The sequence below is a fragment of the Pongo abelii genome, chromosome 14, assembly GCF_028885655.2.
Source record: "Pongo abelii isolate AG06213 chromosome 14, NHGRI_mPonAbe1-v2.0_pri, whole genome shotgun sequence".
Taxonomy (NCBI): Eukaryota; Metazoa; Chordata; class Mammalia; order Primates; family Hominidae; genus Pongo; species Pongo abelii.
This window is the reverse complement of record NC_071999.2, coordinates 30997564-31025544: the sequence shown is the minus strand read 5'-3', so window position 1 is coordinate 31025544 and position 27981 is coordinate 30997564. Positions and strand designations below refer to the sequence as shown.

Genomic DNA, 27981 nt, shown 5'->3' with positions numbered 1-27981 from the left:
CCTGTAATCCCAGCTACTTGGGAGGCTGAGGCAGGAGAATTGCCTGAACTCGGGAGGCAGAGGTTGCAGTGAACCAAGATCGCGCCGTTGCACTCCAGCCTGGGCGACAAGGGTGAAACTCCAACTCAAAGAACAAACAAACAACAACAACAAAAAACCAGATAATTTCAGGTCATGATGAGTTCTGTAAAGAAAATTAAACAGTATAATCCAGCAGAGACAGGCTGTGGTGCTGTTGGTGGTGGAGATTTGCCTTTAGTTGGGTGGTCATAGAAGCCTTTCTGAGGAGGTGGGATTTGAGCAAGTAATTGAAGGATGGAAGGAGGTAGCCATGAGAAGATATGGAGGAAGATCATTCCAGCCAGAGGCAACAGCAAGAGCCAAGACCCTACGAGAGAATGGTCTTGGCACCAGTGCAGTAGAACCAGAATGAAGGGGCAGGGGCAGGCAGAGCAGGAGCTGGGCATGGTAGTGCTCATAGCAGGATATGCAGGGTCTTTGTAGTCTAGGGTAAGGAATTTGATGTTTCCCCAAGCGTGTCAAAAAAATCAATAGAGAGTTTTAAGCAGGGCAGTGTTCTCTGATTTGTGTTTTAAAGAGATCACCATTTTCTCAAACTCCGTCCTCAAGTGATGCTCTCCCCTCATCCTCCCAAAGTGCTGGGATTATTTATAGGTGTGAGCCACTGCTCTTGGCTTACATCACCACTTTGCGGGTGTATTTATTCCATTTTTACTTGCTGTACTGCTACCACATATTAAAGTAAAGAACATATTACCACATATTAAAGTAAAGAACAGAAGATCTTTTCATTCTTAAATTTGTAATATTTGTATTCATTTGCCAACTGGCCATTTAGGTGTAATCACGTAATTATCTACACTTTTTATTTCTAGTTTTCACTCCTTTAAGTCTTTGCTGATGCTTTTTCTAAAGAATGTTAGGAAAAAGGAGAAGGCATGGTATCTATTTAAGTCACTTTGTAGATTTACTTTCAAAGGAGAATGTTAAATTACTAAATTTAAGATTAGCAATTCTAATGCAGTTTAGAATTTAGTATATGTTTTATTTACCTGGGTACCTCTGTGTTCCACCATATTTGAAAGTTGTGTATAAAACTTTTCACTGGGAGAAGTTCTTGCTATTAAGGGAGACGTTCTTGCTATTGAAGAAGTTGTTCTTTTTACTAATCATTTCATAGCACGTGTAAGTATTTACTTTGTATTAAGAACTGGCTAAGGAATGGAGGTTTGTATGAAGATGAATGCATTGCCCTGGCCCGGAGGAGCTCACAGTCTATTTGAAGTCATAGTTATCTGCAAAAGAAAAAAAAAAGTACTAGACAGATCTAAGCAGATGAGCATATTATGTTCTCGGTGAACATAGAAGAGGTTATTTCTGATTGAAGAGTTTTGGGAAGGCTTTGTGGAGAAGGTTGCATCTTTGTGGAAGGACAGGTAGGATTTTAAAAGGTAGACATGGGAGTTGGGAGCAGCACACATACCTTAGAAGAGGATAAGGAGGCAGTGATCACACAGAGGAGAACATAAGCTATTTGGGGAGTAGAGGATGTTCTGGTGTGATCAAATCTCTGATTGTGCAAGACATAGGGGTGTGGGATTTGAGGAGGAGCTAAGAAGTCGTGGGGATTTGAAGTTTATTTATAGGAGTCTCTTGAAATATCTCTATAGGACATACAGAGCCATCCGTGGTTGAGAGTAGGGAAGTCAAATGATGAGAAAGAAGTTCTGTCTCGGGCAGTTTGCGTTGACAGAGTGTGGGATTAAGGTAGAGAGGAGAGATCTTCAAGCCTATTTGGACTGCTAAATCAGGAATAATAGGAATGAGCTTAAATTCCATCTATAGTAGTAACCAGAAGAAAAAAATCCAGAGGACTTTGAGGCAGAACTATACATTAAAAACTCTCTGGGATTTATCAAGCAAGCAGTTTATTTAACATCTTGGTACGGCAAAATAGAGACAGGAAGGCCTACTTGATAGAAATGTTGTGAGGACTTAAAAATACACAGAGGTCAGGGCAGCTTTCTTCTTTCCTCACTAGTTTTTTAAAGTGATTCTATTATGATATATGGTGTATGATATATATTACATATATACATATATATGATAATCATATGTGTATAATGTGTATATGTGTATAATATATAATAATGTTGTTTATCTGCTGTTGCCATATGATTATTTATAATAATCATGTATTATATATACAATACTATAATATATATTATATATAGTTGTGCTAGTAAATTTCCATGGAAGAAAAGGATAGTAACTGAGAAATAGTAGTAATAGAAAGATGTGGAGATTTATAATAGAAGCCAAGTTAGGGGATGTGGTGAAGAAAAATAAGTGAAGAACAGCAATTAAAGAAACATGCTGGCTGGGCATGGTGGCTCATGCTGGTAATTCCAGCACTTTGGGAGGCTGAGGCGGGCAGATCACCTGAGGTAAGGAGTTCGAGACCAGCCTGGCCAACATGGTTTTGAGTGAGTTTCTTAATCCCGAGTTCTAATTTGATTGCACTGTGGTCTGAGAGACTGTTTGTTATGATTTCCATTCTTTTGCATTTGCTAAGGAGTGTTTTACTTCCAATTATGTGGTCAACTTTAGAATAAGTGCAATGTGGTGCTGAGAAGAATGTATATTCTGTTGACTTCGGGTGGAGAGTTCTGTAGATGTCTATTAGGTCCACTTGGTCCAGAGCTGAGCTCAAGTCCTAAATATCCTTATTAATTGTCTGTCTCATTGATCTGTCTAATATTGACAGTGGGGTGTTAAAGTCTCCAACTATTACTGTGTAGGAGTCTAAGTCTCTTTGTAGGTCTCTAAGAACTTGCTTTATGAATCTGGGTGCTCCTGTATTGGGTGCATATATGTTTAGGATAGTTAGCTCTTCTTGTTGAATTGATCCCTTTACCATTACGTAATGCTCTTCTTTGTCTCTTCTGATCTTTGTTGGTTTAAAGTCTGTTTTATCAGAGACTAGGATTGCAACCCCTGCTTTTTTTTTTGCTTTCCAGTTGCTTGGTAAATATTCCTCAATCCCTTTATTTTGAGCCTACTTGTGTCTTTGCATGTGAGATGGGTCTCCTGAATACAGCACACCGATGGGTCTTGACTCTATTCAATTTGCCAGTCTGTGTCTTTGTATTGGGACATTTAGCCCATTTACATTTAAGGTTAATATTACTATGTGTGAATTTGATCCTGTCGTTATGATCCTAGCTGGTTATTTTGCCCATTAGTTAATGCATTTCTTCGTAGTGTCGATGGTCTTTACAATTTGGTATGTTTTTGCAGTGGCTGGTACCGGTTTTTCCTTTCCATATTTAGTGCTTCCTTCAGGAGCTCTTGTAAGGCAGGCCTGGTGGTGACAAAATCTCTCAGCATTTGCTTGTCTGTAAAGGATTTTATTTCTCCTTCACTTATGAAGCTTAGTTTGGCTGGATAAGAAATTCTGGGTTAAAAATTCTTTTCTTTAAGAATGTTGAATATTGGCCCCTACGCTCTTCTGGCTTGTAGGGTTTCTGCAGAGAGATCCACTGTTAGTCTGATGGGCTTCCCTTTGTGGGTGACCTGACTTTTCTGGCTGCCCTTAACATTTTTTCCTTCATTTCAACCTTGGTGAATCTGATGATTATGTGTCTTGGGGTTGCTCTTCTCGAGGAGTATCTTTGTGGTGTTCTCTGTATTTCCTGAATTTGAATGTTGTCCTGTCTTGCTAGGTTGGGGAAGTTTTCCTGGATAATATCCTGAAGAATGTTTCCCAACTTGTTTCCCTTTTCCCCGTCACTCATCAGGTACACCAATCAAACATCGGTTTGGTCTTTTCACATAGTCCCATATTTATTGAAGGCTTTGTTCATTCCTTTTCACTCTTTTTTCTCTAATCTTGTCTTCATGCTTTATTTCATTAAGTTGATCTTTAGTCTCTGATATCCTTTCTTCCGCTTGATTGATGCGGCTATTGATACTTCTGTATGCTTCACGAAGTTCTTGTGCTGTGTTTTTCAGCTCCATCGGGTCATTTATGTTCTTCTGTAAATTGGTTATTCTAGTTATCAATTCCTCTAACCTTTTATCAAGGTTCATAGCTTCCTTGCACTGGGTTAGAAGATGCTCCTTTAGCTCAGAAGAGTTTCTTATTACCCACCTTCTGAAGCCTACTTCTGTCAATTTGTCAAACTCATTCTCCAGCCAGTTTTGTTCCCTTGTTGGCAAGGAGTTGTGATCCTTTGGAGGAGAAGAGGCGTTCCGGTTTTTGGCATTTTCAGCCTTTTTTCACGGTTTTTCCTTATCTTCGTGGATTTATCTACCTTTGATCTTCTGTTGGTGACCTCCAGATGGAGTTTTTGCTTGGTCATCCTTTTTTTGATATTGATAGTATTGCTTTCGGTGTGTTAGTTTTCCTTCTAACAGTCAGGCCACTCTTCTGCAGGTCTGTTGGAGTTTGCTGGGGGTCCACTCCAGACCTTGTTTGCCTGGGTGTCACCAGCAGAACAGCAAGGATTGCTGCCTCTTCCTTCCTCTGGAAGCTTTGTCCCAGAGGGATACCTGCCAGATGCCATCTGGAGCTCTCCTGTATGATTCCTGTCGATTCCTGCTGGGAGGTGTCTCTCCGTCAGGAGGCTTGTGGGTCAGGGACCCACTTGAGGAGTAGTCTGTCCCTTAGCAGAGCTTGAGCACTGTGCTGGGAGATCCACTGCTCTCTTCAGAGCCAGCAGGCAGGAATGTTTAAGTCTGCTGAAGCTGTGCCCATAGCTGCCCCTTCCCCAGGTGCTCTGTCCCAGGAAGATGGGAGTTTACCTATAAGCCCCTGACTGGGGCTACTGCCTTTCTTTCAGAGATGCCATGCCCAAAGAGGAGGAATCTAAAGAGGCAGTCTGGCTACTGTGGCTTTGTGGCACTGAGGTGGGCTCTGCCCAGTTTGAACTTCTGGAGGGCTTCATGTACACTGTGAGGGGAAAACCGCCTACTCAAGCCTCAGTAATGGTGGATGCCCCCCCACAACCAAGTTCAAATATTCCAGGTCAGTTTCAGACTGCTGTGCTGGCAGCAAGAATTTCAAGCCAGTGAATCTTAGCTTGCTGGGCTCCGTGGGGGTGGGATCCGCTGAGCTAGACCACTTGGCTCCCTGGCTTCAGCCCCCTTTCCAGGAGAGTGAACAGTTCCGTCTCGCTGGCATTCCAGGTGCCACTGGGGTATGAAAAAAAAATCCTGCAGCTAGCTCGGTGTCTACCCAAACAGCTGCCCAGTTTTGTGCTTGAAACCCAGGGCCCTGGTGGCATAGGCACCCAAGGGAATCTCTTGGTCTGTGGGTTGCAAAGACCATGGGAAAAGCATAGTATCTGGGCTGGAATGCACTGTTCCTCATGGCACGGTCCTTCAAGGCTTCCCTTGGCTACGGGAGGGAGTTCCCTGACCCCTTGCACTTCCCGGGTGAGACAATGCCCCATCCTGCTTCTGCTTGCCCTCTGTGGACTGCACCCACTGTCTATCCAGTCCCAGTGAGATGAGCCAGGTATCTCAGTTGGAAATGCAGAAATCAGCCACCGTCTGCATTGGTCTCCCTGGGAGCTGCAGACCAGAGTTGTTCCTGTTCGACCATCTTGCCCAGGAATATTTTTGTTTTGTTTTGAGATGGAGTCTTGTTCTGTCACCTATGCTGGAGTGCAGTGGTGCAATCTGGGCTCACTGCAACCTCTGCCCCGTAGATTCAAGTGATTCTCATGTCTCAGCCTCCCTAGTAGCTGGGATTACAGGCTTGTGCCACCACACCCAGCTAATTTTTGTATTTTTAGTAGAGACGGGGTTTCATCACGTTGGCCAGTCTGGTCTCGAACTCTTGACTTCAAGTGATCCACCTGCCACAGACTCCCAAAGTATTGGGATTACAGGTGTGAGCCACCACACCCAGCCTATCTTATTTTAAATATATGAACATTTTCCAAAATGTGAATACAGTTTTTCACTTTCACTTTGCAACTTGATTTTTTCCAATAAACTCCTTTGAGATGTGTTCCAATGAACTAAAGCCAGGCTGTGTTTGATTTATTCCCAGGGTGAAGAGAATAACTCCCCAATCAACTAAGTCACCCTCCAACAATGTCCTCATGAACAGCTCTCTTGGTCTAAATGTCCCACGTAAGTAATGCACTGTAAAGTGGCCCATGACATTGAAACCCTATCTATTCATGAGAAGAATCAGTAATTAAAAGGTCATTCTACTGGAGGATATCACACTACATGAAATAAGCAAGACACGAAAGGACAAATATGCATGATTCCATGTATGGGAGAAAGCTACGGTAGTCAAATTCACAGAGACAGAAAGTAGATGGGCAGTTGCCAGGGGTTGGGAGGAGAGAGGAATGGAGAGATTGGTCTGCAAGATGAAAAAATGAAAAGCACTCCAGAGATGGATGGTGGAGATGGTTTCACACAATGTGAATGTAGTTAATGCCACTGAACTGTACACTTAAAATAGTTAAGATGGAAAATGTTGTTATGTGTATCTTACACAAATATCAAAAATAAATGAAAACTACCTGAATTATTTTTTTTTATTTAAGTAAGGTAGTTCTCATAGAGAAGGAGAGCTCAATTAGATTTGAGAAATTTATGTACTTGTCCTAAAGTAAGTACAATTTGGAAGAAGGTCATTCCTGGTCTCTCATCCCTAAATCATAAAATTTTTAAATGTAAAATCCTGATGTTTTCAAGATTCTTTAACAGATTCCCAATACGCCATTTTAAAGGTAAAAGTGGTGTTTGACTCCAAATAATTTTTACCAAAAAAATTTACATGCACTTTTTTGGTATAGAGTTAATATAGCCCAGTTAGGCATGAAAACTTTTTAAGGTTATTTCATTTTCCCCATTCCCCCTCCTTTAATAAGCAATACATCCAAGAAGTGCCTCAATGGAAGGCACAGAGGCCCTGTGTGAGCTGAGTTAGGCAATATGAATGCTGAATGCTGTACTGGGAAAGAGAAAAGTCAAACAAAAAGGTAGTAACAATAAAGAAACACCTGGTATTTTTTGGAAATGAGACCTCCTTGCTCCCCTTCTTTTTTGTGACCAAGGTGTTCATTGAAAGCTGTAGAATTTTAAAATTCTAAGTTATCTTATTGTTGCTTTTTTTTTTGTATTACTGATATTTAGGCCTCTTTGGATGGACCACTATGTCTCTCCTGCACACAAGCGGAAACACATACACACACTGCTCCTGCAGCCTGCCCTATGCCCACTACTTCACTTTTCCCAAATCCCTAGAGACATTTAGGAAGAAACAGCTGCATGGTAACAAAAGGTGAAAAATGAACCAGGACAGGAACACATCAGGTAGAGCACGAATCTTAGGGATTTAGGTTACATCTCTCCCATCCTCATTCCCAACTGTGACCTCGATTTCTACTTCCCTGAGAAAGTGGAACAAGAAATGACCTCCCCTGTGCTCTGACCACACCTCTCCTTCCAGCAATATGCACCCACACGCTCTGCCTTCCCACGGCTTTGCTGTTCACACCTGTGTAAAGCCCATCTTATTTGCACCATTGAATCCATCCACTCTTGCTTACTCAAGAACACCACTCCAGCAATTCTCTCCTATTACCTACATCATCCATTTTCCACTCTCTGCAGGATCATTCACACCAGCACACACAACAGGCTGTCCTAAAAAGTGGAACTTCCTCTTGACCACACATTACCCATTAGATTTCACTTCATGTCATTACACTCCCTTGCAGTAGGAGTTCTTGATAAAAGCATCTGTACCCATTGCCTCCAGTTCCTCTTCTCCCATCCTCTCTTAAATCCACTACATTCAGGCTTTCACTCTCACCATTCAACTGATGTCAGTCACCCATGACCTTCATGTTGCTAAAATCTACTGGTCCCTTCTTGCTCCTCATCCCAGTTGATCTACCAGCAGCAGGTGGCATTGTAGGTGGCTTCCTCCCCTTTGGGACATTTCTTTACCTGATTTCCAGGGTACCACATTCTGAGTATCCTTCTATCTCACAGGTCACTCTTCTAAAATTTTGGCTGACTTCCTCTTTTCTCCCCAATCTCTTAATATTTGAATGTCCCATGGGTCTGTTCAAATTTTTTTTCTTTTCTCTGTCTATACTTACTCCACTGATAATCTCATCTAGTCTCATGGTTTTAAATATCAACTCTATGTTGATAACTCCCAAATTTATATGTGCAGTCTGCCCACACTTCCCTCTTAAATCCCAAATTCAAACATCTAACTACCCATTCAGCATCCACATTTGGTTGTCTACTAGATATTTTAGACTTCACATATCCAAAACCAAACTCTAGGTTTCCCCTTCCACCAAGCCTGCACCATCCACAGCCTTGTCTGTCTCAGTTGATGACAACTTCATATTTCCAGTTCAGTTTGGCTCAGGCCAAAATCCTTGAGTCACACATTAGGCTACTGCATTGGTTCTGCCATTACATTGTATTCAGACCATGACTGCTTCTTACTCACTTCACTGTGGTCTGAACCACCATCATCTCTGTCTGCACTACCACAACAGCCTCCTAACAAGTCTTCTTGCTTCCACCCGAGCTCCATGCAGCAGCCAAAGTAATCCATTTATAATACATCAGAGCAAGCAGATCAGTTTTTGGCTCAAAACTCTGCTATCCAGTGGCTATCCATCACATTCAAAGTAAAGCCAAAGTCCTTACAATGGCCAGCAAGGACTTGCTTGATCTGGGCTCCATCACCTCCCTGGTGTCATTTCCCACTCTTCTTGCTCTTCCCTCATTCCACTCCAGCCTCTGTGCTTTCCTCGTAACGTACCAGGAATGCTAGAGCCTTTGCACTGGATCTACCCTCTGCCTAGATTGCTCATCTCTCATATCTTGGTTTGGCTCACCTCTTCACTTCCTGGACATCTTTGCCCAAATATCACCTTCTCAGTGTAGCCCACCCTTATTGCTCTACACAACTCCCACCCTCTATCTCCAGTTTATGTTTTCTTTCCTTTGTAGCTCTTTATTATGCTGTTGGGTACTACATGATTAGCTTTTTATTATGCCCTTGCTTATTATCTGTCTTTATTGCTAGACTGTAAGCTCCATGACAGCATTTTTTGTTTTCTTCATTGATTTATTTCAAGCATATAGAAGAATGCCCAGTACATATTATGTGCTCAACAAAAAGTTTGTTGGATGAGTGAACTAATAATTAGTTAACACTCCATGCTGAATTATACATATGAAAAGATACCCATTCCTCCTTCCATCTCGCCAATGTAAACTATAAATATGGGCAAAATGGAATCGATACTTATTGAGGACATACTGTGAGCTTGGCCCTCTGTTAAACCTTTGAGCTCCTTTATTGCACCAAATCTTTAGAGACACCATGTGGAGATAGTGAATAGATACTTGTTGAATGTAAGAATAACTGAATGGATCCCCATTTACAGAGAAGGAAATGGTGGCCTAGCAAGGTTAAGTCACTTGCCTTCGATTATATAGCTACTAACTGGTGGAGCCCAGACCGGAACTTCACTCTGCCTCGCTCCAAAGTGTTACATTGTTCAGTTCCAGAGCAGAGACATGGAAATCAGATAGATGGGCATCTCAGTTCTGCCGATTAACCAGCTGTGGGGCATTAGGCAAGTTAGTTATTATCTCTAAGCTCCAATGTCTCTACTCTTTTGGAATTTCCTGCTGTTGGCATCATTATAGGCAGTGTGAAGTGTAAAAGGCCATATGTATCTGGATTCAAATAGTGGAATAAGTGCTTTCTGCAAGAACCATACCATCCTAAAACCAATGTAATATGGAGAGTGTGAATGACCTCAGAATAGCATTGAATGGATATGAGAAATAGAAAAAATATATTTCAATTACTTTTTAAAAGTTACTCATTATGTAGGAAGAAATTATTTTCATGACTTACTATTTTTTAATATTATAATAGGAAACACTATTGGATGGTTAGACATTTTATTGAATCAAAGAGGTTCTAAGGTGTTTTTTCTCCTCACATTCTTCCTCATTTCTGGAGGGGAAGACCCTCAGCCAGTTTGTAGCTTTTTAGATCCTGTATGTGTTTCTGTTGTATACCACAATATTGACTTTAATTTGTAAAGCACTCGAAGCAATTCAGATAAGAAACAAAAGGGGAAAATTCTCTGTTAATTTCAGGATGCCGGTTCTTTCTCATATTCTTGGCTGTGGCTGAGTATTGAGGAAGCAGATTCGTTAGGAAGCCAGCCAGGGAAAAGTTCACAGTTGTTGGGTCCATGAGGGCTTCTTCCAGGCCCGCATCAGGACTCTATGTCTGTTAGGACTTCCTGAAAGATGAATGAAAGTGGGGAATGCAAAGAGCTGGAGGCTTCCTCTGAGCTCCCTGTTTGGATGCAAATGGCGGTTTAAGGTTCAGTAGGCAGAGCTGGGAGCAGGTCTGCTCCTCATCAGGTGCCATGGAGGTTGGTGGCCTGGATTTCTGTTCTCCCACTTAACTTCAGCTCTCACTCTTCTTCCCTGGGAGACTGTGAAAACGAAAAACAGCTCAGGTTTCCAGATGATATATATTGCCTCTGAATAAACGTCAGACCCAGGTTTTGTGAGGCCAACACTTTATACAGTTGGGGGACCCTCTTTAGGAAAACAATACAAAACTATAAATGCAAAATTAGGTTCAAAAGCAAATATTTGTTTAGAATGAGAAAGAAATCATCATATTTCACTAATGTACAAAAGCTGATAAATTCCAAAACATCGCCCAGAGCCTTGGATGGGGTTTTGCAGCGGAAACAATGAGCTCCGGAAAGCCCGCTGTGCGCATGTGTCTTGGTGCACAAGGAGGAGAAACATTCCCTCTAGGCCAAATCCGGCCATCCTGCTCCCTGCAGGTATTAGGTCAAGAATGAAAAGCAGGGAAATGGGCCTGGTAAAAAGAGAACTTTGTTTCTCCTTTGGGGAAGAAACTGTAAAATGTGAACACATCTTCCATTAAGAGGGAGTGGGAATATTTTTTATCTGCTCATTTTTATAGTCCTAAATGTTTTTATGATTAGAACATTAAAAATAAAATAGAAAGGGGCTTGGTGGGTGGCTCATGCCTGTAGTCCCACCACTTTGAGAGGCCGAGGTGGGTGGATCACTTTAGGTCAGGAGTTCGAGACCAGCTTGACCAACATAGTGAAACCCCTTCTGTACTAAAAATATAAAAATTAGCCAGGTGTGGTGGTGGGTGCCTGTAATCCCAGCTACTTGGGAGGCTCAGGCAGAAGAATCACTTGAACCCAGGAGGCGGAGGTTGCAGTGAGCCCAGATTGCACCACTGCACTCCAGCCTGGGCAACAGAGCAATACTCTGTCTTAAAATAAAAAAGTAATTAATTAATTAATTAGTTAAATTAAATATCGAGACAGGCCTTTTCCCACTGTAATTGTTTGCATAGCTGACTTAGTGTGGGCCCCTCCTCACATGGGGAGCTCAGGGCACCTTCCTCATGGATTTCCCGCCACACCCAGGAACTGTGCTGTCACCTTTCCTCCAGGCAATCCCCTCTCCCCAAGGGCATTCCCTCCTTCTTCCTGCTGCCTCCGAACCACTGGTCATTCATCAATGGCTATTCCAAGAAACACCTGCGTGCTTTTATAAAACTCTAAAGTTCCACCTTGAGGTTCTAAATGAAATGTTCCTGAAGTGGGAAGGAAGGAGGAAAAGAAGGAAGAGAGAAGGGAGGAAATCCCAAAGAGTTGGGAAACACTGATACCAGCATCCATCCAGAGACTGTGACAACCGTGACCTAAAACAGTGGCTCTCCATGCACAGTCCTAGGCAACAGCAAATGTGTTACCTGAAAGGGGTTCCAATCCACGCCCCAAGAGAGGGTTCTTGGCTCTCGTGCAAGAAGGAATTAGAGGCGAATTCATAAAGTGAAAGCAAGTAAGGAATAAAGAATGACTACTCCATAGGCAGAGCAGCAGCTTGGGCTATCTTCTAGGATATCAACTAAGGATATCTTGCAGTTGTTTCTTGATTATATGCTAAACAAGGGGTGGATTATTCATGAGTTTTCTTGGAAAGGTGTGGGAAATTCCTGGAACTGAGGATTCCTCCCCTTTTAGACCATATAGGGCAACTTCCTGATGTTGCCATGGCATCTGTAAACTGTCCTGGTGCTGGTGGGAGTGTGTTGTAGCATGCTAGTGCATTATGATTTGTGTATAATGAGCAGTGAGGACAACCAGAGGCCACTTTCGTCAACATCTTGGTTTTAGTGGGTTTAGCAGCTTCTTTACTGCAACCTGTTTTATCAGCAAGGTCTTTATGACCTGTGTCCTGTGCCAACCTCCTATCTCATCCTGTGATTTAGAATGCCTAACCTCCTGGGAATGCAGCCCAGTAGGTCTCAGCCCTATTTCCCAGCCCCTATTCAAGATATAGTCGCTCTGGTTCGAACACCTCTGACAGATGCATCACCTGGGAAGTTGTTAAAAATGCCAGTTGTTGTGCCCCCCTCCTTCTCACTAACTCAGAAACTCGAGCTGGGGCCCGGCCATCACCAGGTGAATTCCTGGTGCTCACTGAGAGGTGGGGAGTTGCTTGGGCAGGTTACTCCGAGTTTTTCTAAATCCTCAGGGGATTCTAATGTACAGAGAAGGTTGTAGACCACTCGGCCTTCGTTCCACACAAAAGCATTTCATTTAATTAATAATTTCGTAGATAACATGTGGATACAAGTTCCATGTATAATTTATTTTTCTTATTTCGAAGAGCGTAACTACTTACTAGTAAATCCATTGTCATTAATGAGCCAAGCTATAAACCTTAGATACATGGGGGTGGAAATAGTGTTTGTCTAGCTTGATGTGCTGTGTTTTAATCGGAATGTATTATTCGAGGGTGGCCACTCTATTGTTCAACCTATCAAGATCAAGAGTTAGAGAAGGACAGGAACACTTGCTAGCTCTCTGTAGTGAGTTACACTGAGTGCCTGAACTACTTTCAGAAATAATTGTAAGATTGCTCCTCCAGAGGACACCATGCTTATCAATGAATTGACACCTCTGGGAATGTCTTACTATCATTTAAATGTAAGTAAACCACTTTTTTTTTCTTTTTATTATACTTTAAGTTCTAGGGTACATGTGCACAACGTGCAGGTTTGTTACATATGTATACATGTGCCGTGTTGGTGTGCTGCACCTATTAACTCGTCATTTACATTGGGTATATCTCCTAACGCTTTCCCTCCACCCTCCTCCCACCCCACAACAGGCCCCAGTGTGTGATGTTCCCCTTCCTGTGTCCAAGTGTTCTCATTGTTCAATTCCTACCTATGAGTGAGAACATGCGGTGTTTGGTTTTTTGTCCTTGTGATAGTTTGCTGAGAATGATGGTTTCCAGCTTCATCCATGTCCCTACAAAAGACATGAACTCATCCTTTTTTATGGCTGCACAGTAACCATGGGGTATATGTGCCACATTTTCTTAATCCAGTCTATCATTGATGGACATTTGGGTTGGTTCCAAGTCTTTGCTATTGTGAATAGTGTCGTAATAAACATACGTGTGCATGTGCCTTTATAGCAGCATGATTTATAATCCTTTGGGTATATACCCAGTAATGGGATGGCTGGGTCAAGTGGTATTTCTAGTTCTAGATCCTTGAGGAATCGCCACACTGTCTTCCACAATGGTTGAACTAGTTTACAGACCCACCAACAGTGTAAAAGTGCTCCTATTTCTCCACATCCTCTCCAGCACCTGTTGTTTCCTGACTTTTTAATGATCGCCATTCTAACTGGTGTGAGATGGTATCTCATTGTGGTTTTGATTTGCATTTCTCTGATGGCCAGTGATGATGAACATTTTTTCATGTGTCTGTTGGCTGCATAAATGTCTTCTTTTGAGAAGTGTGTTCATATCCTTTACCCACTTTTTGATGGGGTTGTTTTTCTTGTAAATTTGTTTGAGTTCTTTGTAGATTCTGGATATTAGCCCTTTGTCAGATGAGTAGATTGCAAAAATTTTCTCCCAATTTGTAGGTTGCCTGTTCACTCTGATGGTAGTTTCTTTTGCTGTGCAGAAGCTCTTTAGTTTAATTAGATCCCATTTGTCAATTTTGGCTTTTGTTGCCATTGCTTTTGGTGTTTTAGACATGAAGTCCTTGCCCATGCCTATGTCCTGAATGGTATTGCCTAGGTGTTCTTCTAGGGTTTTTATGGTTTTAGATCTAACATGTAAGTCTTTAATCCATCTTGAATTAATTTTTGTATAAGGGTAAGGAAGAGATCCAGTTTCAGCTTTCTACATATGGCTAGCCAGTTTTCCCAGCACCAATTATTAAATAGGGAATCCTTTCCCCATTGCTTGTTATTGTCAGGTTTGTCAAAGATCAGATGGTTGTAGATGTGTGGTATTATTTCTGAGGGCTCTGTTCTGTTCCATTGGTCTATATCTCTGTTTTGATACCAGTACCATGCTGTTTTGGTTACTGTAGCCTTGTAGTATAGTTTGAAGTCAGGTAGCGTGCTGCCTCCAGCTTTGTTCTTTTGGCTTAGGATTGTCTTGGCAATGTGGGCTCTTTTTTGGTTCCATATGAACTTTAAAGTAGTTTTTTCCAATTCTGTGAAGAAAGTCATTGGTAGCTTGATGGGGATGGCATTGAATCTATAAATTACCTTGGGCAGTATGGTCATTTTCATGATATGGATTCTTCCTATCCATGAGCATGGAATGTTCTTCCATTTGTTTGTGCCCTCTTTTATTTTGTTGAGCAGTGGTCTGCAGTTCTCCTTGAAGAGGTCCTTCACATCCCTTGTAAGTTGGATTCCTAGGTATTTTATTCTCTTTGAAGCAATTGTGAATGGGAGTTCACTCATGATTTGGCTCTCTGTTTGTCTGTTATTGGTGTATAAGAATGCTTGTGATTTTTGCACATTGATTTTATATCCTGAGACTTTGCTGAAGTTGCTTATCAGCTTAAGGAGATTTTGGGCTGAGACAATGGGGTTTTCTAAATATACAATCATGTCATCTGCAAACAGAGACAATTTGACTTCCCCTTTTCCTAATTGAATACCCTTTCTTTCTTTCTCCTGCCTAATTGCCCTGGCCAGAACTTCCAACACTATGTTGAATAGGAGTGGTGAGAGAGGGCATCCCTGTTTTGTGCCAGTTTTCAAAGGGAATGCTTCCAGTTTTTGCCCATTCAATATGATATTGGCTGTGGGTTTATCATAAATAGCTCCTATTATTTTGAGATATGTCCCATCAATACCTAATTTATTGAGCGTTTTTAGCATGAAGGGCTGTTGAATTTTGTCCAAGGCCTTTTCTGCATCTATTGAGATGATTATGTGGTTTTTGTCTTTGGTTCTGTTTATATGCTAGTTTATGTTTATTGATTTGCATATGTTGAACCAGCCTTGCATCCCAGGGATGAAGCCCACTTGATCATGGTGGATAAGCTTTTTGATGTGCTGCTGGATTCTGTTTGCCAGTATTTTATTGAGGATTTTTGCATCAATGTTCATCAAGGATATTGGTCTAAAATTCCCTTTTTTTGTGTTGTGTCTCTGCCCGGCTTTGGTATCAGGATGATGCCGGCCTCATAAAATGAATTAGGGAGAATTCCCTCTTTTTCTGTTGATTGGAATAGTTTCAGAAGGAATGGTACCAGCTCCTCCTTGTACCTCTGGTAGAATTTGGCTGTGAATCTGTCTGGTCCTGGACCTTTTTTGGTTGGTAGGCTATTAATTATTGCTTCAAATTCAGAGCCTGTTATTGTCCTATTCAGGGATTCAACTACTTCCTGGTTTAGTCTTGGGAGGGTGTCTGTGTTGAGGAATTTATCCATTTCTTCTAGATTTTCTAGTTTATTTGTGCAGAGGTGTTTATAGTATTCTCTGATGGTAGTTTGTATTTCTGTGGGATCGGTGGTGTTATCCCCTTTATCATTTTTTATTATGTCTATTTGATTCTTCTCTCTTTTCTTCTTTATTAGTCTTGCTAGCATTGTATCAATTTTGTTGATCTTTTCAAAAAACCAGCTCCTGGATTCATTGATTTTTTGAAGGGTTTTTTGCATCTCTATCTCCTTCAGTTCTTCTCTGATCTTAGTTATTTGTTGCCTTCTGCTAGCTTTTGAATGTGTTTGCTCTTGCTTCTCGAGTTCTTTTAATTGTGATGTTAGGGTGTCAATTTTAGATCTTTCCTGCTTTCTCTTGTGGGCATTTAGTGCTATAAATTTCCCTCTACACACTGCTTTAAATGTGTCCCAGAAATTCTGGTATGTTGTGTCTTTGTTCTCATTGGTTTCAAAGAACATCTTTATTTCTGCCTTCATTTCGTAATGTACCCAGTAGTCATTCAGGAGCAAGTTGTTCAGTTTCCATGTAGTTGAACGGTTTTGAGTGAGTTTTTAATCCTGAGTTCTAGTTTGATTGCACTGTGGTCTGAGAGAGAGTTTGTTATAATTTCTGTTTTTTACATTTGCTGAGGAGTGCTTTACTTCCAACTATGTGTTCAATTTTGGAGTAAGTGTGATGTGGTGCTGAGGAGAATGTATATTCTGTTGATTTGGGGTGGAGAGTTCTGCAGATGTCTATTAGGTTAGCTTGGTCCAGAGCTCAGTTCAATTCCTGGATATCCTTGTTAACTTTTTGTCTCGTTGATCTCTCTAATGTTGACAGTGGGGTGTTACAATCTCCCATTATTATTGTGTGGGAGTCTAAGTCTCTTTGTAGGTCTCTAAAGACTTGCTTTATGAATCTGGGTGCTCCTGTATTGGGTGCATATATATTTAGGATAGTTAGCTCTTCTTGCTGAATTGATCCCTTTACCATTATGTAATGGCCTTCTTTGTCTCTTTTGATCTTTGTTGGTTTGAAGTCTGTTTTATCAGAGACTAGGATTGCAACCCCTGCCTTTTCTTGTTTTCCATTTGCTTGGTAGATCTTCCTCCATCCTTTTATTTTGAGCCTATGTGTGTCTCTGCATGTGAGATGGGTTTCCTGAATACAGCACACTGATGGGTCTTGACTCTTTATCCAATTTGCCAGTCCGTGTCTTTTAATTGGAGCATTTAGCCCATTTACATTTAAAGTTAATATTGTTATGTGTGAATTTGATCCTGTTATTATGATGTTAGCTGGTTATTTTGCTCGTTAGTTGATGCAGTTTCTTCCTAGCCTTGATGGTCTTTACAATTTGGCATGTTTTTGCATTGGTTGGTACCAGTTGTTCCTTTCCATGTGTAGTGCTTCCTTCAGGAGCTCTTTTAGGGCAGGCCTGGTGGTGACAAAATCTCTCAGCATTTGCTTGTCTGTAAAGGATTTTATTTCTCCTTCACTTACGAAGCTTAGTTTGGCTGGATATGAAATTCTGGGTTGAAAATTCTTTTCTTTAAGAATGCTAAATATTGGCCCCCACTGTCTGGCTTGTAGAGTTTCTGCAGAGAGATCAGCTATTAGTCTGATGGGCTTCCCTTTGTGGGAAACCCGACCTTTCTCTCTGGCTGCCCTTAATGTTTTTTCCTTCATTTCAACTTTGGTGAATCTGAAAATTATGTGTCATGGAGTTGCTCTTCTTGAGGAGTATCTTTGTGGCATTCTCTGTATTTCCTGAATTTGAATGTTGGCCTGCCTTGCTAGGTTGGGGAAGTTCTGGATAATATCCTGCAGAGTGTTTTCCAACTTGGTTCCATTCTCCCCGTCACTTTCAGGTACACCAATCAGACGTAGATTTGGTCTTTTCACATAGTCCCATATTTCTTGGAGGCTTTGTTCATTTCTTTTTATTCTTTTTTCTCTAAACTTCTCTTCTCACTTCATTTCATTCATTTGATCTTCAATCACTGAAACCCTTTCTTCCAGTTGATTGAATTGGTTATTGAAGCTTGTGCATTCATCACGTAGTTCTCATGCCATGGTTTTCAGCTCATTTAAGGACTTCTCTGCATTGGTTATTCTAGTTAGCCATTCTTTTAATCTTTTTTCAAGGTTTTTAGCTTCTTTGTGTTGGGTTCAAACTTCCTCCTTTAGCTCAGAGAAGTTTGATCATCTGAAGCCTTCTTCTCTCAACTCGTCAAAATCATTCTCCGTCCAGCTTTGTTCCGTTGCTGGCGAGGAGCTGTGTTCCTTTGTAGGGGGAGAGGTGCTCTGATTTTTAGAATTTTCAGCTTTTCTGCTCTGTTTTTTCCCCATCTTTGTGGTTTTATCTACCTTTGGTCTTTGATGATGGTGACGTACAGATGGGGTTTTTGTGTGGATGTCCTTTCTGTTTGTTAGTTTTCCTTCTAACAGTCAAGACCCTCAGCTGCAGGTCTGTTGGAGTTTGCTGGAGGTCCATTCCAGATGCTGTTTGCTCAGGTATCAGCAGCGGAGGCTGCAGAACAGCAGATATTGCTGAACAGCAAATGTTCCTGCCTGATCGTTCCTCTGGAAGCTTTGTCTCAGAGGGGTACCCGGCCATGTGAGGTGTCAGTCTGCCCCTACTGGGAGGTGCCTCCAAGTTAGGCTACTTGGGGGTCAGGGACCCACTTGAGGAGGCAGTCTGTCTGTTCTCAGATCTCAAACTCTGTGCTGGGAGAACTACTACTATCTTCAAAGCTGTCAGACGGGGACATTTAAGTCTGCAGTGGTTTCTGTGCCTTTTGTTCAGCTATGCCCTGTCCCCAGAGGTGGAGTCTACGGAGGCAGGCAAGCCTTCTTGAGCAGCAGTGGGCTCCACCCAGTTCGAGCTTCCTGGCCGCTTTGTTTACCTACTCAAGCCTCAGCAATGGCGGGCGCCCCTCCCCCAGCCTCGCTGCTGCTTTGCAGCTCGATCTCAGACTGCTGTGCTAGCAATGAGCAAGGCTCTGTGGGCATGGGACCCTCCGAGCCAGGTGCGGGACATAATCTCCTGGTGTGCCATTTACTAAGACCACTGGAAAAGTGCAGTATTAGGGTGGGAGTGACCCCATTTTCAGGTGCCATCTGTCACCCCTTCCCTTTGCTAGGAAAGGGAATTCCCTGACCCCTTGCGCTTCCTAGGTGAGGTGATGCCTCGCCCTGCTTTGGCTCACACTAGGTGGGCTGCACCCACTGTCCTGCCCCCACTGACTGATGAGCCCCAGTGAGATGAACCCGGTACCTCAGTTGGAAATGCAGAAATCACTTGTCTTCTGCATCGCTCACGCTGGGAGCTGTAGACTGGAGCTGTTCCTATTTGGCCATCTTGGAACCACCTCTCCTTGTGTGTAAAGCACTTTGAAAACCTATTTAAATCATCCAGGTTTTAAGACAGGAATGTTTCTAGCATGATGTATTCTTTACCAAATTTAATATTAATGTTATGTGTCATCCCCCATCAAATTTTCAGCTTCATAAATTACTTTTCTAGGTTCCAATTACAAGTGTTAGTTTCAAGATTCAGACATCTCCAGAGCTGCTCCTCTCCAATGGTGGTGAGGAAGGGAAGCCAGGGGCCCATGAGGCCACTGCTTGGCCACATAGACAGGAGCAGTTGCCTACTCGGTCTCAGCAAGAGTCCAAGATGGTCAACACAGCAAGACTGACCTAGCCCTGGCCAGGCTGCATCCTGTAGGACAGAAGTTTTCTGTGTAGGACATGATGTACCTTAGGATCCTTGGGAGAGCTTTTAAAAGTACACACCTCTTTGCAAGGCCGAGGTGGGCAGATCATGAGGTCAGGAGACCGAGACCATCCTGGCTAACACGGTGAAACCCCGTCTCTACTAAAAATACAAAAAAATTAGCCAGGCACTTGTAGTCCCAGCTACTCGGGAAGCTGAGGCAGGAGAATGGCGTGAACCCGGGAGGCAGAGCTTATGGTGAGCCGAGATTGCACCACTGCACTCCAGCCTGGGCGACAGAGCAAGACTCCATCTCAAAAAAAAAAAAAAAAAAAAAAAAAGCACACACCGACATCCAGCTCCCCACAAAGCAACTGTGGACCCAGAAATGGATATGCTTAAACGTATCCCTAAGTAATTCTAATATGGCCGGGTTTGCAGACCACTCCATCACCACTCCCTCATCATATCTGCCATTTTCCCTGCCCAAGTTGCTTGCCTGACTGATGTATCCAACATATTCTGTCCAGCTGGAGTCTCCATCTCTATCACCAGAATGTTCACTGGATTTTAGTGCTCCTAACGGATTTTCCTGTACTTTACTCTTCCAGGTGGGTATGCATTTTCTCAAACAGAAGCATCTGTGGCCCCGCAGGAAGAACTAGGTCGTTCTTATGACACTACTAAAAATAAATGCAAGAAGAGTTGCTTTTCCTGATTTCACCTACAACTAAGATTCCGCTTACTGTAGTGTGTACTCATGTCCTTCACTGAGACTGGTAGAATGCTCTGGCACTCCCAAACACTCAAGATTCTTGGGTATAAATAATGGGGGACTCCGATTTGCTTTTTCTTTATTTTTCTTCAATGTTTTACCAAATGTGTTTCTTTTTCTTTGTCTGTAAAATGATTTGTTCATCAGCTCAGCCTGAAGTATAAAATTAAAAGTTTATGTTTTACCAAAATTTAAACTTTGGTACAAGTTGTTTTGGGAAAAATGATAAAAGATGTCATGTTGCATAATAAAGCTATCTTGCCTAATAGAAAAGAGGTCATGAAGAAAACTCACAAATTAAAGGCAAGAGGCGACATAGAAAACATTTTTCTAAGCAGGATGTTCTGTCACTTTGAATCACCTTTTGTTTGTATGAAATTCGTACCATATTCTTGATTTCAATGAACTCACGTAGTGAGTATCATCTCACGCCTCAAAGTCAGGTGTGCAAGAATGAATATATCTCATTATTTTCTATAAATCAGTTTAATTTCCATTCTGATTTTCCCAACCAACAGGACTAGTAAGAAATTTGACCTCAATCATTCTTGCGGCTCTGCCTCAAGAAGTACCAACTTTCCAGGGTCTTACACAGTGCAAAGCATTGGAACACTTCATTCTTCTGTCATCTGCCCACACAGTCACCAGCAAGACACATGGTCCTTTTTGGTCTGGCAGCTCGATGAGGCTTCTGTGACAGGTGCGGGGAGCTGGAACCTTTGGGGAGGTTGGAAACCCCCATACCCATGTCTCCCATCCCCAGGAAAACCCCCATATGCCACTCCTGGAGCACATTGTCTTCTGGGGGCTTTCCCCAGGAACAAAGAGATGCCTTTCAACTCTCTCCTCTAGTCCAGGGACAAATCCCGTTTTTCAGACCCTATTCTATTTAGTGGGTTATTAGAAACAAAGACCAGAAATTCTTGAAGGCTACTTCTATTTTATGTCTTGGGAAAAATGACACCTCTGAGGAAATGAACCAAAAATCCTGATACCAGTTTGAAAGAAGATAAGGCAAAAAGGAAAATATTGGAAGTAAAATCCAATTAAATTTTCAAAAAGTTATCCATGAATGGATTATCAATATGTTGTATATCCACACAATGGAATATTAGTCAGCCATAAAAAGGATGGAAGTACTGATACATGCTCCAACATGATTAACCTTGAAAACATTATACTAATTTTTTTTTTGAGACATAGTCTCACTCTGTCACCCAGGCGGAGTGCAGTGGTGCGATCTCAACTCTCTGCAACTTCCACTTCCCAGGTTCAAGCGATTCTCCTGCCTCAGACTCCTGAGTAGCTGGGATTACAAGCACATGCCACCACACCCAGCTAATTTTTGCATTTTTAGTAGAGACAGGGTTTCACCATGTTGGCCAGGCTCATCTCGAACTCCTAGCACTAAAGCAAGAACTATTCCAGACTTTTAATCTTATTTTAACAAAGCTTACCTTAAATCTTAAAAAACAGGCCTCTAAAGCATCAAGAGGCTACATAACTAATATAACTGCCTGCAAAAAAACAAAGAAAACAAAAAGTAATGGAAAACAAAATTGAGACACTTAAGAATTTAATAATCACAATGTCCAACATCCAGTCCAAAATGCTGTTCAGAACAGGAAAATATGATCCATAACCAGGATAAAAGTAAGTCAATGGAAACAGACCAAGAAATGACAGGGATGATGGAATTAGCATGTGAGAACTTTAAAACAGCTATTATAAACATGTTTAAGGTCTTAAGGGTAGTATGATAGGGAGAGAAATAGAAACAATAGTAAAAGAACCAAATAAAACTTCTGGAGCTTAATCATACAATACATAAGTGGAACACTTCACTGAATAAGCTTAGCAGTAGATTAAATTAGACACTGCAGAATGAAAAATAAAAAGAAGACATAGTAATGGAAACTATCCAAACTGAAGCACAAAGAGAAAGAAGGTTGAACAAAAAAATGAAGACAGCCTCAGTTACCTATGAGACAATATCAAGCAGTCTTACATGCATTATAAGTTGCTTTGGAGTTGTAAATAGAGAAAGGAACAGAAAAAGTGGCTGAATAAAAAAAGACAGAACATTTTCCAAACATCAAGATCCAAGAAGCACAACCAACTGAAAGCAGGCTAAACACACACACACACATACACAGGTGTGCACGCACACTCACACAAAGCACACACACCCTCAAAATACATCATAATCAATTGGCTGAATTTCAAGAATAAAAACAAAAATTCTGAAATCAGCTAAAAGTGAAAAACATGTTATAAAGTTATCAAAGGGAAACCAAATAGAGGACGACCTTGACTTCTCAGAAAAGCCAAAAGACAATTTGCTGAAAGAAAAATAATGGTCATCCTAAATTGTATAGCTAGTAAAAATGTTCTCCAGAGTGAAGGGGAAAGAAAAGGTATTTTCAGATGAACATAGAGATTTTATCATTAATGAATCTGAACTAAAAGAAATGGTGAAGGAAATTATTGAGGCAGAAGGAGCATAAGAGATGGATAATCTGATCTACACAAAGGAATAAAGAGCTCCAGAAATAGTAATTCTAGTACAAATATAAAATAATCTTATGTTCTCATTTGAATAAATATCTTATTTATATTTAAAGCAAAACAAAAATGTGTTGTGAAGTTTATAACATCTGGAAGTGAAAATATATATTAACAACAGCATGAAGGAAGGGAGGGAGAAAATGAAAGTATACCATCATACAGTCTTTACACTTTACATTATATGGTATATTATTTAAAAGTAAGCTTTTATAAATTAAAGATATACACTGTAAATCTTAGATCAACCACTAAAACCTTTCTGCCTAATAAACCTGTAGATGAGACAAAATGGAATACCACAAAATAATTAAAAAGAAGGCAGAAAAAGAGAAAAAGACAGAAAATGAACAAATTAAAAATAAATAGAAAGTTGGCCAAGGCACAGTGGCTCATGCCTGTAATCCCAGCACTTTGGGAGGCTGAGGCTGGCTAATCACTTGATGCCAGGAGTTCAAGACCAGCCTGGCCAATATGGTGAAACACTGTGCCTACTAAAAGTACAAAAAGTAGCTGAGCATGGTGAAGCACACCTATAATCTCAGCTACTGGGGAGGCTGAGGCAAGAGAATCACTTGAACCTGGGAGGCAGAGGTTGCAGGGAGCGAAAATCTCACCACTGTACTGCAGCATGAGTGACACAGAGAGAGGCTCTGTCTCAAAATATAAACACATAAATAGAAACCTGGTAGATTTAAACCCAGCTATACTGATAAGTACACTAAACGTAAATGGCTTAAATACTCAAAAGTCAGAGACAGACTGAAAAAAAGCAAGATACAAGTATGTGGTAGTGACAAGAAATAAACTTTAAATATAAATACATAAGATTTAAAAGTTTTAGTGAACTATTGCACAACCAAGTAAATATACTTAACACTACTGAAATGTACACTTAAATATGGCTAAATGGTAAATTTAATGCCATGTGATTTTTACCACATTAAAAATATTCAAATATGTAGATAATTTTTAAAGGATGGAAAAGCAGATAATTCACGAAAACACTAAAAGTGGGTTGCTTATATTAATATCAGAAAAAGTAGAGTTCAGGTCAACTAATATTACTGGAGATAGCAATATCAGAAAAAGTAGAGTTCAGGTTAACTAATATTACTAGAGATAACAAGGTACATTTCATAGTGATAAAAGGACCATTTTAATCAATAATATATAACAATCCTAAGAGTATATGCACACAATTACAAGCCTTCAAAACACATAAAGTAAGAAATTATAGAACTTAAAGGGGAAACAGACAAATTCACAACTATAGTTGGAAGCTTCAAAATTCCTCTCTTAGTAATTGATAGAACAAGTAGAAAATCAGTAAGTGCATAGAGGATTTGAACAACAATAGTATTGACTAAGTTAATTGAATTAATATTTATTTATTTATTTTTTCCTGGTAAGTTTTGTAATTGTTTTTTTGAATTAGTATTTATAATGCATTACTTACACCAACAACAGGATACACATTTTTTTCAAGTGCATATGGAGTATTCATCAATGTAAAATATAGGTTTGATAAATTTAAAAGCTTGAAATCATATAGACTATATTCTCTGACCATAATAAAATTAAATTAACTACTACAATTTAAAGGCAACAAGCTGGCTCCAAAACCCCTAGATATTTGGAACTTAAAAAACACAAATATAATGAACTTATGACTTAAATAAAAAATAAAGAGAAAAAATACTTAATATTCTTAACTGAATGATAGTAAAAAGATAACATATCAAAATTTCATAGGATGCTGCAAGGTAGTGCTTAGAAGGAAATGTATAGCTTTAAATGTTATATTAGAAAAGAAGAAAAACTCAAAACAATGAACTAAGTTTTCTAGAAGAAGAAGAAGAGCAAATTAAATTTAAATTTAAAGTTAAATAAAAAATGGAACATTTAATTTAATTAAATAAAAATGGGAAACCAATTAAAAAAATAAATGAAACTAAAAAAATGATCCTTGAAAGCATCAATTAAATTGATAAGCCTCAACTAGATTGATTAATCAAGAAAAGAGATAAGACACTAATGATCAATATCAGGAATACAAAGGGGGACATCCACAGAGGTATTACAAACTTTACAATGATAATAAAGGAATATTATGAGCAATATTATTCTGGTAAATTTGAAACATGGATGAAAAAGACAAATTCTGTGAGTGAAACATTACCAAAACTCACACATGAAAAAATTAAAAATCCAAATAGTCTTTTATCTATTAAAGAAAATGAATTTTTAGTTTGAAAACTTCCCTTAAAGAAAACTCCAGATCCAAATAGTTTTATTGATGAAATAGTTCAAATATTTTAGAGAGAAACAATATCAGTTTTATACAAACCCTTCCAAAAAATAGAAAGGAACACGTCCCAACTTATTTTATGAGGATAGTGTTTACCTGATACCAAAACCACACAAAGACATTGCAAGAAAATAAAACTATATACTAATATTCTTCATGATCATAAATACAAACATTCTTAATAAAATATTTACATGTTGAATTCAAAAATATATAAAAGGGATAACACATAATAACCAATTGTAATTCAATCCAGGAAGGAAAATTGGTTTAGCATTTGAAAATTTATCAATGTAATTGACCATTTTAAAAGAGTGAAGGAGAGAAACTATATAATCATCTCCAAAAATGCAGAAAAGGCATTTGACAAAATTCAACAACTATCAATGGCAAAAACTCTCAGCAAACAGGCAAAAGAAAGAAACTTCTGAAACTAATTAAGGGCATTGGCTGGGAGCAGTGGCTCACGCCTGTAATCCCAGCACTTTGGGAGGCCAAGGCAGGCAGATCACAAGGTCAGGAGATGGAGACCATCCTGGCTAACATGGTGAAACCCCGTCTCTACTAAAAATACAAAAAATTAGCCAGGTGTGGTGGCATGCACCTGTAGCCCCAGCTACTCGGGAGGCTGTGGCAGGAGAATCACTTGAACCCGGGAGGTGGAGCTTGCACCACTGCACTCTAGCCTGACTCTAGTCTGGCTCAAAAGAGCGAGGTTCTGTCTCAAAAAAATAAAAAACTAATTAAGGGCATCTATAAAAATCCCACAGCTAACATTAAATACAGAAAAACAGAATTTTTTTCCCTTAAGATCAGCAACAAAACAAAAATGTCTGCTCTCACAACTTCTAACCAACATTGTTTTGAATGTTCTAGCAAGTACTGTAAGAGGAAAAAAAATACAGATTGAAGAGGAAATAAAACTTTTTATTTTCAGATAATTTTAGTTTATTGATAAACTCCTGAAGTGTCTTACAAAAAGCTACTAGACCAAAAAAAGAATGCAATATTGATATATGCCACAACATGGATTAACTTTGAAAATGTCAAGGTAAGTGAAAGAAGCCAGACAGAAAAACCCACATCTTTTATGATTCCACTTACATGAAATATCTGGAATAGGCAAATCCACAGAGACATAAGGTAGATTTGCGGTTGCTGGAGTCAGGAGGGGGAAGGGTTGGGGAATGATGAGGCGACACTGCTAACAGATTTAGGGTTTCTTTTAAAGATGATGAAAATGTCCTAAATTTAGAGAGTGCTGGTATTTACACAGTTCTAACCAATTAAAATGCATTGAAATGTATATTTTAGAAGGGTAAATTTTGTGACATGTGAATTACATCTCATTAAAGCTGTTACATTTTTTAAAACCTACTAGAATTATTAAGTGAATTCAGAAAATCTGAAGCTATGAGATCCATATAAAAAATCAAATGCAAAAACGTTTGCATTTCTATGTCCTAGCAATTATTGGAAAATGAAATTTAATATAACATTTACAATAGTACAAAAAGATAGGAAGTAAAAATAAGTCTAAAATATATATGTATCTGCAAGATATGTGAAGTAAAAAATAATAAACATTGTTCAAAAGAATTAGGAAGACTTAATAAATGGAGAGATATACCATGGATTGGAAGACTCATTATTGTTAAGATGTCAGTTCTCCACAATCCTAATCAACACAGTCTTAATTAAAATAATAAATAACAATACCATTTATAATACGATTTATACTTAGTGATAAATTTAACAGAATATTACCAAACACTGAACATTACAAAATATCGCTGAGAGAAATTAAGGATGATCTAAATAAATGAAGAGACATACCATGTTCATGAATTGGGTAATTCTGACTAAAAATTGATAAGATACTAGTTCTTTCCAAATTTATCTTCAGATTCAAAGTAATTCTAAATAATACCTTAGCAGGCTTTTTTGTTGGTAGAAGTTGATGGCTGGATCTAAAACTTATTGAGATATCAAAGACCAAGAATAGCCAAAATAATTCGGGGGGAAAAAAGGTTAAATTTGGAGAACATGTATTTTCTAATTCTAAGATTTATTATAAGGCCAGGTATAGTACTCAAGATAGTGTGTATGGTAAGACATGTATATTAATGGAATGGACTAGAGAGCATACATGTATACGGTCAATTGATATTTTACAAAAGATCTAAGGTAACTTAATTCAAGAAATGATCATCTTTTTTCAACAAACCATGCTGGAATAACTGAATAACCATGCTGGAATAATACATATATGTTTTTTAAATTGAACTTCAACGTCTACCTCACACCATATGAAAAATCAATTTGAAAGGGATGATAGGCCTAAAGGTAACAGCTGATGCTATAAAATTTCTAGGAGAAATTTTTAAGGAGGAAAGAAGGACCCATGATTATAATAATATTTGTACTTACCAAAGAAAATAAATTTTAGCTCATCAGAGATATTGGATTTGAAAAGAGACTAAAGGAAAGTAAAGAAATGAAACTGATGAGTAAGACTAAAGAAATTTTACCTCCTTTTCGCCCTATTCTAGAAAAGAGAGAGTTTGTTCCTTTGGTTGGTTTTAATGCTAAAATTTCAGTGCCAGTTAGGTTCAGCAAAGTGCTGATCGTTTAGGAAAATCTGCAGTAGTCTCACAGCAAAATTACAATAAATGTATTTATAGTCAACCACAAATCAAGGTGTATGTTTGTATCCATATTCTGGACCCATATATGAGGATAT

General features: G+C 39.7%; 1 protein-coding gene across 9 annotated transcripts in view; it reads left to right on the top strand.

The window, feature by feature from the left end:
- The window catches only part of RNF6 (ring finger protein 6), a 140234-nt gene extending 119679 nt beyond the window's left edge, over nucleotides 1-20555 (top strand). For 8 of the 9 annotated variants that reach the window (XR_010136647.1, XR_008512510.2, XR_008512511.2 and 5 more), the window contains 2 exons: nucleotides 6083-6165; nucleotides 20199-20555. The gene's annotated coding sequence lies outside the window, so the exon portion shown is untranslated. Of the gene's footprint in view, nucleotides 1-6082; nucleotides 6180-20198 lie in introns of those variants that run through there. The other variant, XR_010136649.1, reaches the window with a different exon arrangement.
- Nucleotides 20556-27981: the final 7426 nt, after the last annotated feature.